Source organism: Malaclemys terrapin, chromosome 10 (genome assembly GCF_027887155.1).
Source record: "Malaclemys terrapin pileata isolate rMalTer1 chromosome 10, rMalTer1.hap1, whole genome shotgun sequence".
Lineage (NCBI taxonomy): Eukaryota > Metazoa > Chordata > Testudines > Emydidae > Malaclemys > Malaclemys terrapin.
Window position 1 is genome coordinate 32,066,656 of NC_071514.1, and position 12,682 is coordinate 32,079,337.

Sequence of the window (12,682 nt, forward strand, 5' to 3'; positions counted from 1 at the left end):
TATTTAGACCGTAAATTCTTCAGAGCAGAGACTGCCTCTTACTATATGTTTGTACAGCACCTGCACAGTAGGGCCTGAATATCAGTTGGGGCTTCACGATCCAATGGCTGAAGTTGAAACTCAAAAAATTCCAACGGGAAATAAGACATAATTTGTCACAGTTAGAGCAATTAACCACAGGAACAAGAATTGTGGTGGATTCTCCATCAGAAGCAATTTTTAATTCGAAGATTGGAATAAAAAAAATGCTCTAATTCAAAAGGAATTATTTTTGGGAAATTCTATGGTCTGTGTTATAAGTCAGACTAGATGATCACAATGGTCACTTTTGGCCTCAGAATCTATGAAATGATAAATAATAATAGCTGAATCCCTCAAGCTCCTGCAACTTCAGAGTATAGAGGTTGCCTTTGGGATTGTCTGACGTGACTCTTCAACCAAACAAAATCATGTTGTAGCAGAACTTCATTGTCCTGAAATTTGATTCTAGCTGTTATTTGAATTCAGGTTGTGGTTTTGCTTTGTTTTCCTAATAGGTTGAGGTTAAAGATAATCCAGTACATCAGAAACACTTCTAACAATACTACATTTTATATTTACACAACACCTATGTAAACTATCCTAGACACTTACTTACACCACAGCTACCAATGAAGGGGATGTATGCTGTATGAAATTAAAGCACTGCACAGTTCCATGGCCACTGGCCGGCTTTGCACAGGTTCATCTGCCAGAGGGGGGCAGATAGCAAATGAGAGAAATGAAATGGTCAGCTGGTGGCTGGGAAGTCCACTGAAAAGTAGAGGTCCACAAGAAAAGAGCCATTTGCCAGAGATCTTGGTTGATCAACACTCTACCCTGTTCATCCATACCATGGCTCTTGGCCTGCTGTGTTGCCTTTGATCTTTAAGGCAGCACTACAGATCCACCTGATATTGCTCAGTGATCGGATGTGCATTTGCATTTTATTGAAAAAGTGTGTTAACTCATGGAGCCTGAGAATTCTCCAGAAGTGAAGGTGATCAAAGGCATAAATTATTCCATCAAGGCAATGGAATAAATTACACCCAACAACTTGCTTCAAGATTCACCAGTTTTGTATGATACATTAGGACCAATTTTCCTTAGTTAAGTCCACCCACTTTGGCCAGATGTTGTCTGAGATACAGCTTCTCTAACATTGATGAGATACAGATCTCACATTCTGTACTTATTTAGTGCCTCTCACTGGAGGATCTCAAAGCGCTTTACAAACACTTCTTTGGATCTTGGGAGCCAACATTTTTGGTAGTTAGTAAAAGACCTCTTCCTCCTCCTTCCCACTCTCTGCTGTTGTGTTCTTAGCTTTCTCCTTATCTCCCAGTGCACCCTGATCCCTGGGCATGTCTTCTGCTACCTCCTCTATGGTGACTACTTGCAGATATACTTCTCTGTTCTGTTCATTGTCATCTTTCTGATTGTATCTCATGACAGAACTTCCTGGATATCCCACCAAGTGGAACTCAGCTGAACTTCATCTTTCTTCCCAAAGCCTTTCTACTCCCTCTCTTGTCTATCATCACTGGAAATTCCCCCATGCTCCCCATCCTTTGAGTTCACAATCCAGGTGTAAATGCTTGGCTCTTTTCCCCCCAGAAAGGTCCTTCCAGATACAGAGTAATGTCTAGGGGGAGTGGGATCTGATTTAAGGGAAAGAAGTGCTCTGCCCACTTCCTAGGAACACCTGCCAATAGTGCCAAAGAAGCATGCATGCTAGGACTATAATTACAGGTGCAGTTTCAATGAGGAAAAAGTTCTATTAAATATAGACACAGGCTAATAATAGTAAAGCTGTTTCAAGGCAACATTGTACACACTGCATTGCTAAAATTGCCATTCCTGGTCAGGCTTGACTCATTATGGCTAAATCCCACTGGGCTGATTGTCCAGTGCTAACAGACACACAGTGTGGGATTAGCACTATGTTTACACATGCAGTGTAGGATATACACTATGAATGAACCCCACCCAAACCTTACTACAATTTGCTACATATGTTACTGCCCTTCATTTATCACAAATATTTAAAGATAGGCATTATAGTTTTCCAAGCACACTGAACTGACTTCAGTTGATTTCTAAATTGAAACACCAATGTCCAGCTATTTGGTCTTTCATTATGTAACATGGACCTACTAATCTAGTCCTACAGAGGTTAGAGGTTGCCTACATACACATGCAGACAGAAATAAAAACACACTTGCTAAATACCAAGAACTGATAGTGTGAATGAACTGTCTACACAGAGTGAATGAAACAGTCACAGGATACACAAACAAGCATTCCTATTGTGAGTAACCATGTTTCAATTAACTTCCTGAATAGAGGAGGATTTCCTGACACTCCCTTCTAAAGCAAAATATCTGGCTGCCTTCAGGGGGCTGGTCCAATCCATTACACCACTTTAAGTATAAAAAGAAAATCACACACAGAAAGGGGGGAAATCCACTAAGCAGCCTCAGCGTGTCATTGGGAGGCAGAGACTAGTTATTCTGCCTGAATCTGAATATTTTTACTGACTTGTGTCCCAAAGACAATAGGGACATTTTTTCAAAACTCTTCCACCATTGCTGAGACTGGTTCAGCTCTGGTATTATCACTGTTCGGCATTTTGCTATGCTGCCACACAGTAAAAGTTCCCTAACTGCACTTGAAACTACTCCAGTTTCAAAATGGGACAGATCAAAGCCCATTAGGGAACTTTTTCTGTCCGGCAGCAGGGCCCACACAGACACTTAGTGTGTCTCGTGCAGGCTAATGCAAGGTAGATTTACACCCCAGCTTGTCGCAAACTAAGTGTTCATATACACAAGCCCCTAGTGTAGATGGACTACTGCTTCTGCCTGTGTTTTAGGCACCATCACAATTAGGTTGTGAACAGGATTAAACGACAGAGTACTTAAAATGTTGGCAGCAGCCAGCTGCCTGGCTCCACTAGCGTTCCCCATAGTTGCTGACACCAGTGTTAGCAACAGTGGGAAATTAGGGAAAAAATGTTCCTAGTGCAAACCGGGCCTTTGGCAGCAGCAGCAATTGTGGTGGAAACAGCATGTATAGCTACTCCACAACTTGCTGTTCCTGGGGAATGGCCTAGGAGCAACACTAGAAGATGGAAGCTTCAGAAAACTTAAGAGATTTTCTCCTTAGAAAGTTGTCACAGAAAATCAGCTCTATTTCTGTACTACTGCTTACCTGCAAGTAGGGTGACCAGATAGCAAGCGTGAAAAACCGGGACGGGGGTGGGGAGTAATAGGTGCCTATATAAGAAAAAGCCCCCAAAATTGGGACTGTCCCTATAAAATCGGGACATCTGGTCACCCTACCTGCAACCTACTCTTCCATTTCAGTGACTCACAGTATAGCCAATTTTATAGTTTGGATAAACAACAGGTCCCTGCCAAAGGGTGGGAAGGTTGTAACTCCTACTGATTTGGAGCAATGGTCTTGTAATGTTCAAGGAATGTAGTTAAGTATCAGGTTCAAACTCATTTTAAACAATACTTAGACAAGACATTCTTTCCCAGTGAAATGCATGAAACAACTATATATCAGTACTATATACTGTAGCAACTGTCCTGTATCAATACTTAAGATTGACAGATCTACCTCTAACATGCCCCTTCAAAAAACAAAACACGCACACACACACACACAAACATCACAGAGATTAAAAGATCAACACTGACAAGCGACACTATAGTATTACAAGCAAACCTCTTTGGTGTAACATTTTTTCCACTTTGCTTTTCAGACAAAGAGATAGGTTTCTTTTTGGTTTCAAGATCTAGAGGATATCACTCAAGAAAAATAATTGCAAATCAAGCATTGTTGAGGCAATGCAGTGATAACCAGAGCCTAAACTGATGTTGATTAAATACATTCTGTTGAAACTTTTCAGATACAAAGATTGTTGAACTTTTTCTACGATCTCTCTCTCACACACAAACAGGCATGTGCACGCCCCGCCAAAAAACCTAAATTACAGAAGGAATATAATATAATCAACTTGTCCCACTTTTTTTCCCCCAAACATTTTTATATACACAAGGAAGTCCATACATTTTCAATGGTATAAGCTCCACAAACATATGCATCTCACCACCTACACCATGTATACCCTTTTCCTGTTCTGTGCTCTACCAAAACTGAATAAAAGTCATGCTCAGGTTTTTTATTTATATTGTGGTCATGTTTAGGAGTCCAAGCTTACAAGAAGTGGAAGATTGGACAAATGACCAGGGAGGAGTATAAAAATATCGCTCAGGCATGCAGGAGTGAAATCAGGAAGGCCAAATTACATTTGGAGTTGCAGCTAGCAAGAGATGTTAAGAGTAACAAGAAGGGTTTCTTCAGGTCTGTTAGCAACAAGAAGAAAATCAAGGAATGTGTGGGCCCCTTACTGAATGAGGGAGGCAACCTGGTGACAGAGGATGTGGAAAAAGCTAATGTACTCGATTTTTTTGCCTCTGTCTTCATGAACAAGGTCAGCTCCCAGACTGCTGCACTGGGCGGCACAGTATGGGGAGAAGGTGACCAGCCCTCTGTGAAGAAGTGGTTCGGAACTATTTAGAAAAACTGGACGAGCACAAGTCCATGGGGCTGGATGCGCTGCATCGGAGGGTGCTAAAGGAGTTGGCGGAGGTGATTGCAGAACCACTGGCCATTATCTTTGAAAATTCATGGCGATCGGGGCAGGTCCCAGATAACTGGAAAAAGGCTCATGTAGTGCCCATCTTTAAAAAAGGGAAGAGAGGATCCGGGGAACTACAGGCCAGTCAGCCTCACCTCAGTCCCTGGAAAAATCATGGAGCAGGTCCTCAAGGAATCAATTCTGAAGCACTTAGAGGAGAGAAAAGTGATCAGGAACAGTCAGCATGGATTCACCAAGGGCAAGTCATGCCTGACTAATCTAATTGCCTTCTATGAGGAGATAACTGGGTCTGTGGATGAGGGGAAAGCAGTGGATATGTTATTCCTTGACTTTAGCAAAACTTTTGATACTGTCTCCCACAGTATTCTTGCCAGCAAGTGAATGAAGTATGGGCTGGATGAATGGACTATAAGGTGGATAGAAAGCTGGCTCGATTGTCGGACTCAACGGGTAGTGATCAACGGCTCCATGTCTAGTTGGCAGCCGGTTTCAAGCAGAGTGCCCCAAGGGTCAGTCCTGGGGCCGGTTTTGTTCAATAACTTCATTAATGATCTGGAGGATGGCATGGACTGCACTCTCAGCAAGTTTGCAGATGACACTAAACTGGGAGGCGTGGTAGATACGCTGGAGGGTAGGGATACGATACAGAGGGACCTAGACAAATTAGAGGATTGGACCAAAAGAAACCTGATGAGGTTCAACAAGGACAAGTGCAGAGTCCTGCACTTAGGACGGAAGAATCCCATTCACTGTTACAGACTAGGGACCAAGTGGCTAGGCAGCAGTTCTCCAGAAAAGGACCTAGGGGTTACAGTGGACGAGAAGCTGGATATGAGTCAACAGTGTGCCCTTGTTGCCAAGAAGGCTAATGGCATTTTGGGCTGTATAGGTATGGGAATTGCCAGCAAATTGAGGGACGTGATCGTTCCCCTCTATTCGACATTGGTGAGGCCTCACCTGGAGTACTGTGTCCAGTTTTGGGCCCCACACTACAAGAAGGATGTGGAAAAATTGGAAAGAGTCCAGCAGAGGGCAACAAAAATGATTAGGGGGCTGGAGCACATGAGTTATGAGGATAGGCTGAGGGAACTGGGATTGTTTAGTCTGCAGAAGAGAAGAATGAGGGGGCATTTGATAGCTGCTTTCAACTACCTGAAAGGGGGTTCCAAAGAGAATGGATCTAGGCTGTTCTCAGTGGTACCAGATGACAGAACAAGGAGTAATGGTCTCAAGTTGCAGTGGGGAAGGTTTAGGTTGGATATTAGGAAAAACTTTTTCACTAGGAGGGTGGTGAACCACTGGAATAGGTTACCTAGGGAGGTGGTGGAATCTCCTTCCTTAGAGGTTTTTAAGGTCAGGCTTGACAAAGCCCTGGCTGGGATGATTTAGTTGGGATTAGGTCCTGCTTTGAGCAGGGGGTTGGACTAGATGACCTCCTGAAGTCCCTTCCACCCTGATATTTTATGATTCTATGAAATTGTGGACCACATGGAACAGAAAGATGGTCCTTGTCCCAAAGAGCTTAAAATTAACAATTTGACAAATAAATATTCCTTTAGCAAACACTGTCACCAAAGGGGTAACTACTTAAACAAGTGTATTCAAATCAGATTTTAATTTAACAAATTAAAAAAGTACATTATTCCACTGTCTTCTGTGCCCTTTCTCAAAAAAGGTCATTACACTCTGACGTCTCATATTTTCTACACTTTTTCCTCCCTCAATAGAAATTTTAGAAGTCCTTTTCCCTTGGCAGCTTCCAAAATCAGGTTCCATATGGATTCAAACCTCTCCATTTCATTTTTGTATATTGCTCATTTAAAAGTTGTTTTATCCACCTATTATGGTTACAGAGCAGGCTGAAACTTGGCCCCTTTCAGTCCTTTATTGGGTAGTGAGAAATGCCATGTTAACCAATATCCCCTGATATTCAGCTACTCTACTAACTGATGTCAGTATAACTGCGTCGCTCAGGGATGTAGAAAATCCACACCCCCTCAGCAATGTAATACCAACTTAGCACAGTCTGCACCAGGGGTTATGTCAACAGGAGGGCTTCTCCCATCGACATAGCTACTGTCTCTTGGGGAGGTGGAGTATCTATGCCGATGGGAGCAGCTCTCCCGCCAGCATAAGTAGCGTCTTCACTAAGTGCTACAGTGGTGCCACTGCAGCCCTGTAAGTGTAGACAAGCCCTTAGATGGCAGAGTAGATATCAGACGTTAGATATTTATACTGTCTTTCCAAAAGAGCCTAACAGAGTTTGGTGCCTAACTCCCACCAAAACACAATGGGAGCTGAGAGTGAAACTGCCTTAGGCCCTTTTGAAACTATAACCCCACAATTTCATCATCAATATATGACAAACTAACTAATAAATATATCACTAAACCAGACTACATACAATCAAAGACAGGCCTAAAACACTTGCCACAAATCTCCGATTCCTATTTACTATCTCTGATGCCTAGGTCAAGGGTTCTCAACCTCTCTTTCTGAACCCTCCTCCTGCATGCTATAAAAACTCCAAAGCCCACCTGTGCCACAACATTTTTCTGCATATAAAAGGCAGGGTCAGCATTGGGAGGTAGCAAGCAAGATCAAAGCTGAAGCAAGGTATAACTAACTTGGTGTCTAAGAAGCCAGGACATTCAATGAAGGAGGGTGTCAAACCACTGGAGTCGTCATTAGCAACATTTCTGTCAAGCAGAGTGAGACCTGCACTCTTGGAGCGGAGGTGCAGTTTTGAGATCTCGCCCAAGAGATTTCTGCTAGATAGTGGGCCAGATAAACATACAAATTGTCTGTAACCTAAGTGCAGGGTTGGCATGAATGACTGCATGGTTAAATAGCCTGTGTGTAATATATAACGTATTTCATTAGTGTCTTCTCTTTTGTAAACCTCTAAGAAATGCTTTTATCTGAGCTGGAATGTTTTTGACTGTTGTATCCGGGGGACTGGCTGGTGTTCCTAAAAGGAACTGATTTCTGACCTCTTAAGGGAGGCAGGGAGGTGCAAGTGACACCAGATCTACAGTGTGGACATGGAGAGACAGCTGTCATCTTTCCTCTGAAGCTGTCCCAAAGAAAGACTTGAAGATACTTTTGTGGGCAAATAGGGTTAAGGGACCAGCAGTTCCAAGGCATGGCAGCAGAGATACAAGCTGTCAAACCAATAGGGATGTGATTACATACCTAAAAGTCAAAGGACACTGTACCATTCTTTATCTTGTCAGGCTGTTGAGTTGGCATGAAGGGGAACCTTTCACCTTTACATCTGTTCTTTGGATTCACAGAGGATATGAGACATGACCTAAGGTTCATATCTTAATTGGTGAAGAGAGACAGACCAACTTTGTTTACACACACAGACCCACACACTTAATGCTTGTGAAAGATGCCAAAGTGACAGTTCTCATCACTGACTGGCTTTCCTTTCTTTCTTTCTCCCTCCTCCCTCCATCCCTTTCTCTCTGGTCTGCATGGCTCAGGGACTATCCCTGCAAAACTGTTGGCTGAGAAACACAGAGACACAGGGGCATAGTAACTGCTCGTTAATAATCTTTGTTATAGCTTCCTCTAAATGCTTTATAGTAGTTCACTGAGATTTCAATACAATCACTGATTTTCATCCATGTGTTACTTGGGACCATGTCAAGAGTGGACTGAAGGCTGGTTTCAGGCATGTATCACTAAAGCAGGAGGAGGGGATATTTCCAGGAAGTGGGAGTAGGGAGAATCACTGCAAAATTTACCAACCTTGGATTCTGGTTCCTGCAGTGGTTCTGGGTCTGCCAGGTAGAAATGCAGAATCAGATGCTCCTCTTTCTCCAGCATGTACATACCAACACCACTCAGGCATGTTAGCTTATTTATTGTGTGCTCTCCTTCAGGAACATGCTTCACATTTGGTCAATAGGGGGGTTATGGCACAATGCACATGTAACCATGTACAATGGCAAGTGTAGACAGCCTCAGATTTACATTAAGGTAATTCATGTTCCTTTTGTGTAGCTATCACAATCGACCTGTATACGATGCACACCTATGGTACTGGGTACATTATATATATAAGAATCTGAATTAAATAGGTGTTTGTATGGTCAGGTGATTCTCAATAAGGATAGTCTGCATTCTTTGTGCAGAAGGAGATGCGGTAGAGGTTATTTTTGATGCTCTCTTTAATGTTTGAATTCAAACTGCTATCTAAACTGCATTCCAGTAAAAGCTCATCAGGTGTCAACTGAGAACACATATTATGGACAGCTAGTTGAAAAACCACTTGAGTCCGTGGGAAACATTTTCACAATTCATTCCTATATTTTGTCCTTGAAAGAACAACTCTACTTGCTCAGAGGTTTGGTAGGTGGAGCTCTGCAGGTACTGACATGTTCACTGGTTAGGATGACGTGTATGTAGTTCACAGAGATATGAGATAAACAAACCTTCAAGTGTACAAAGGAGCCATGAATTCATAAATACATAAAATAGAAAGTGATTTATTTTACTGCTAGAACAATTATTCTAAAACTGATTTTCAGCCGTTAAATTTATTTCCGAAGTGTTTATTTATCATCTTCTTATCCTGCTGATGGTTTTAAATGGTTCTGGTAAATTGCATTAGGAATATTGATCATAGAGGAAATTTGGCAGCAATCATTAGCAGCTGCACTTAAGTATTTGCACTAAATTTAAAAGGCCCTGTTCTCTACCTTCCATATAAATATATGCCAAAGGGGAGAATTTACTAGGGAAAATCCAGGCTAGCAGAGGGGGACTAATTATGCTGAATGATCCCACTAAAAACAGAGGACGGAGATATTGTGGAAGGGCAGGGAGGCATGCACAGCTGAGATGCCTCTGCACTTTGTGACCTTCTCACCAACACCAGCAGCACATCAATGGCAGCATGGCAGTTTGACCCAGGTTTCTCACTAGTGCTTATAGTCCTGAGAGTCCTCAATGGGTTGCATTAGCTATGTAAGAAACAATTAATGACAGCTTACTTGGCCTAACTTCCATGATCTGGGATGTTGATTTTTCAGAGGAATATTCCACTATTCCTCCCACACCTGCTCCTTTTAGTTATGCACACTCCATTGATTGCATGATCCTCGTAATGCACGCTGGTTGGTGCAGAGGGATTGATTACATCATCATGGAGGTGTGCAGCATTGCCAACTCCCGCAATTTTATGGAGAGTCTCATGATATTTGGTGTATTTCTAAAAGCCACACTCCTGGAATCCTAGGATTATGTGAGAATCTCAGCTTTCATTTTTAAAGAAGATTCTAGTCCTCATAGTTGTAGAGAAAAGCCTGAAAACACGACCCTAAATGCTCAGAACCCAAAAGGTGAAAAAGAACCTAGACTCCCCCTCTTTCCCTCCCCCAATCTGATGATTTTTCAACATTTTAGATTAGTATAATACTGGGTATGGGATACTACCACAGCCTTCCTAAGCCCCTTTCTGCACAACGACTACTACTATGGCAGCACCTAAGGGAATGCAGAAATAAAAGCTGCACACTTAAATTTGGAGACCTAGACAGGTTGTATCATGCTCCTAGATAATTGCACCATCTTATTACCGAAAAATCTCACCTGTATGTGGGAGACTATATAAGCTGATGCTCTGGCACAAGTTTTAATAAAACAGATTTAATCATATGGTTCTTGGAATAAATAGCCTTTTTGAATATATCTATAGAGCCGCAGCTGGACCCATGCCATCATCCAAGGGAGTGGGGCTGGTTGATTTGGACATATTCCTGGGAAAGAAAATTAGTGTACTGATTCTTTTGACTTCCATGAAGAAGAGTATTACTCAACTGAAGATTAAGGAGCCTCCCTCCATTATGTTCTGACAATTTAAGTACTGAAAGGTACATATCTAGAACAGGCTATTTGTCAAAAAGGTGTTGGGAGGAGAGTTGGCTGAATAATGGCTTCTTTTGGTTTGCTAGCAATTCTAAAAAATTGGAAAAAAGTTTCAATTCAGGTCAACCAGAATTCTCCCCCCCCCCCCCCCCCCAAAGTTTTTGGGCAAATTGAGAAGGCATAAAACATTTCGAGTCAGATCGAACAAAACATTTCATGACTGACTGACTATGAATGGGCAATGACTGGCAATGAATAGTCATTGGGCTAGGAAAAAAGTGAGAGTAACTCTGTAGCCTGGTGATTAGGGTACTCACCTAACATGTAGAACATCCAGTTGAAATCCCGGCTATAATTATTTACACCAAGTGGAACAGCTCCTACAAGAAAGATTGAGAAACCCCCATTCCAGAATATCCCATAGCCCAGTGACAAGGGCAACCTCCTGCAACATGGGAGACTCAAGTCCAAGCCCTTCTCCACATGAATTGAAGCTGTCTCCCCCACATCCAAGAAGAGCGCCCTAACTACTGGGCTAAAAGTTACAAAGAAGGTACCACCACCACTGATTCATTTCAACACCAACATTTTGATTTTTTTGGTTCAATAGAAACTATTCAGTGTACTGGACACCAATCTGCAAACAGTTTTGGGTCAAACGAAATTGCATTTTTCAACAAATAAACTATTTGCCAAAGAAATTCCACCCTGCTCTAATTGTGAGCTAATTTACTATGTATGAGGAACCAGGGACAAGTTGTTAGATTCTGTAGTGAAAAATGTGCCCCTTCCCCTTTCCTCTGGTGATGCTATTTCACAGGCTTTACAACCAATCTCAATTTAAAAAATGCCCTGTATTTTTTAATAAAAAACAAATCAATCAATGCTCACACATAAATATGAACAGTTCTTGAGTTAAGGTCTTCATATAATTTTATTTTTAATTATCTCTAGTATTATACTTCATACAAAACTCCCACTTTGTCTTCAAGGCACTTTTTCCTACACTAGTATACTGACCAGCTCCTTAGAGAGGAAAATGATTAAAAGTGAGGAGCCCCAGGGGCTTGGCCAGGACCAATCCTGTTTAATTATTTTTAAATGGTGTGGAAGACAGAGTTGGAGTTTGCTGATGACATGAAATTGTTTCCATTAGCTTAAACAAAACAAAAACCACCAGAGGGCTCAATCCAGGAGTCCAGATGAGCTCTGCTCGGAACGGGATCCATGAAGGGGTGAGGGAAGGGCAAAGGTAGCTGCAAACTACCTTTATGCCCTGCATGTTCTAGGGCCAACTAGGGGCTGGTTTGCAACTTAGAAACAGTCTTGTGGCTTCTCTAAATTATGCTCATCTGCAATGGTCCTCCCCAGGGTCAATCTGACAATTGGGAATTACTGGAATACTGAGGCGCTCCTGTCAACCGTTTCCTCAATGGACCCCCTCTATGCTGGGCACGACGAGTAGTGGAAGATCTGACGTACAAGGGTAATGCATCGTTAGCTGACCATTTAGGCTGGCAACAGTTTAAAAACAATAGCAACACTATGCTAGGGAGCATTAAGCGAGAAGAAATAAGAGGACATATCTAGCAATGGCATGTTCTTATGAGATATACTGTGTTCAATATCGCTTAGAAAAGATATAGGTCATTTAGCAACTCCTCAAAGGGACGCTTTAGAGCAGGGGTGGGCAAACTTTTTGGCCAGAGGGCCACATCTGGGTATGGAAATTGTATGGCGGGCCCTGAATGCTCATGAAATTGGGGGTTGGGGTGCAGGAGGGGTGAGGGCTCTGGCTGGGAGAGTGGGATCTGGAGTGTGGCCAGAAATGAGGAGTTCAGGGTGTGGGACGGGACTCCGGGCTGGGGCAGTCGGTTGGGTTCGGGGGGGAAGTGAGGGCTCTGGGCTGGGGCTAAGGATGAGGGGTTGGGGTGCAGGAGGGTGCTCTGGGCTGGAACTAAGGAGTTTGGAGGGCAGGAAGGGGATCAGGGCTGGGGCAGGGGGTTGGGACGTGGGCTCAGGACGTGGGTTCAGGGGTGTAGGCTCTGGGTGGCGCTTACCTCAAGCACCTCCTGGAAGCAGCGGCATGTCCCCCCTCCAGATCCTATGTGG

At 42.9% G+C, this 12,682-nt stretch overlaps 1 protein-coding gene across 2 annotated transcripts in view; it reads right to left on the minus strand.

Annotated features, from left to right (window-relative positions):
• Nucleotides 1–10,823: 10,823 nt before the first annotated feature.
• ICE2 (interactor of little elongation complex ELL subunit 2) overlaps nt 10,824–12,682 on the minus strand; it is a 62,325-nt gene continuing 60,466 nt past the window's right edge. For both annotated transcript variants that reach the window (XR_008446480.1, XR_008446479.1), the window contains exon 18: nt 10,824–10,950. The gene's annotated coding sequence lies outside the window, so the exon portion shown is untranslated. The remainder of the gene's footprint in view (nt 10,951–12,682) is intronic.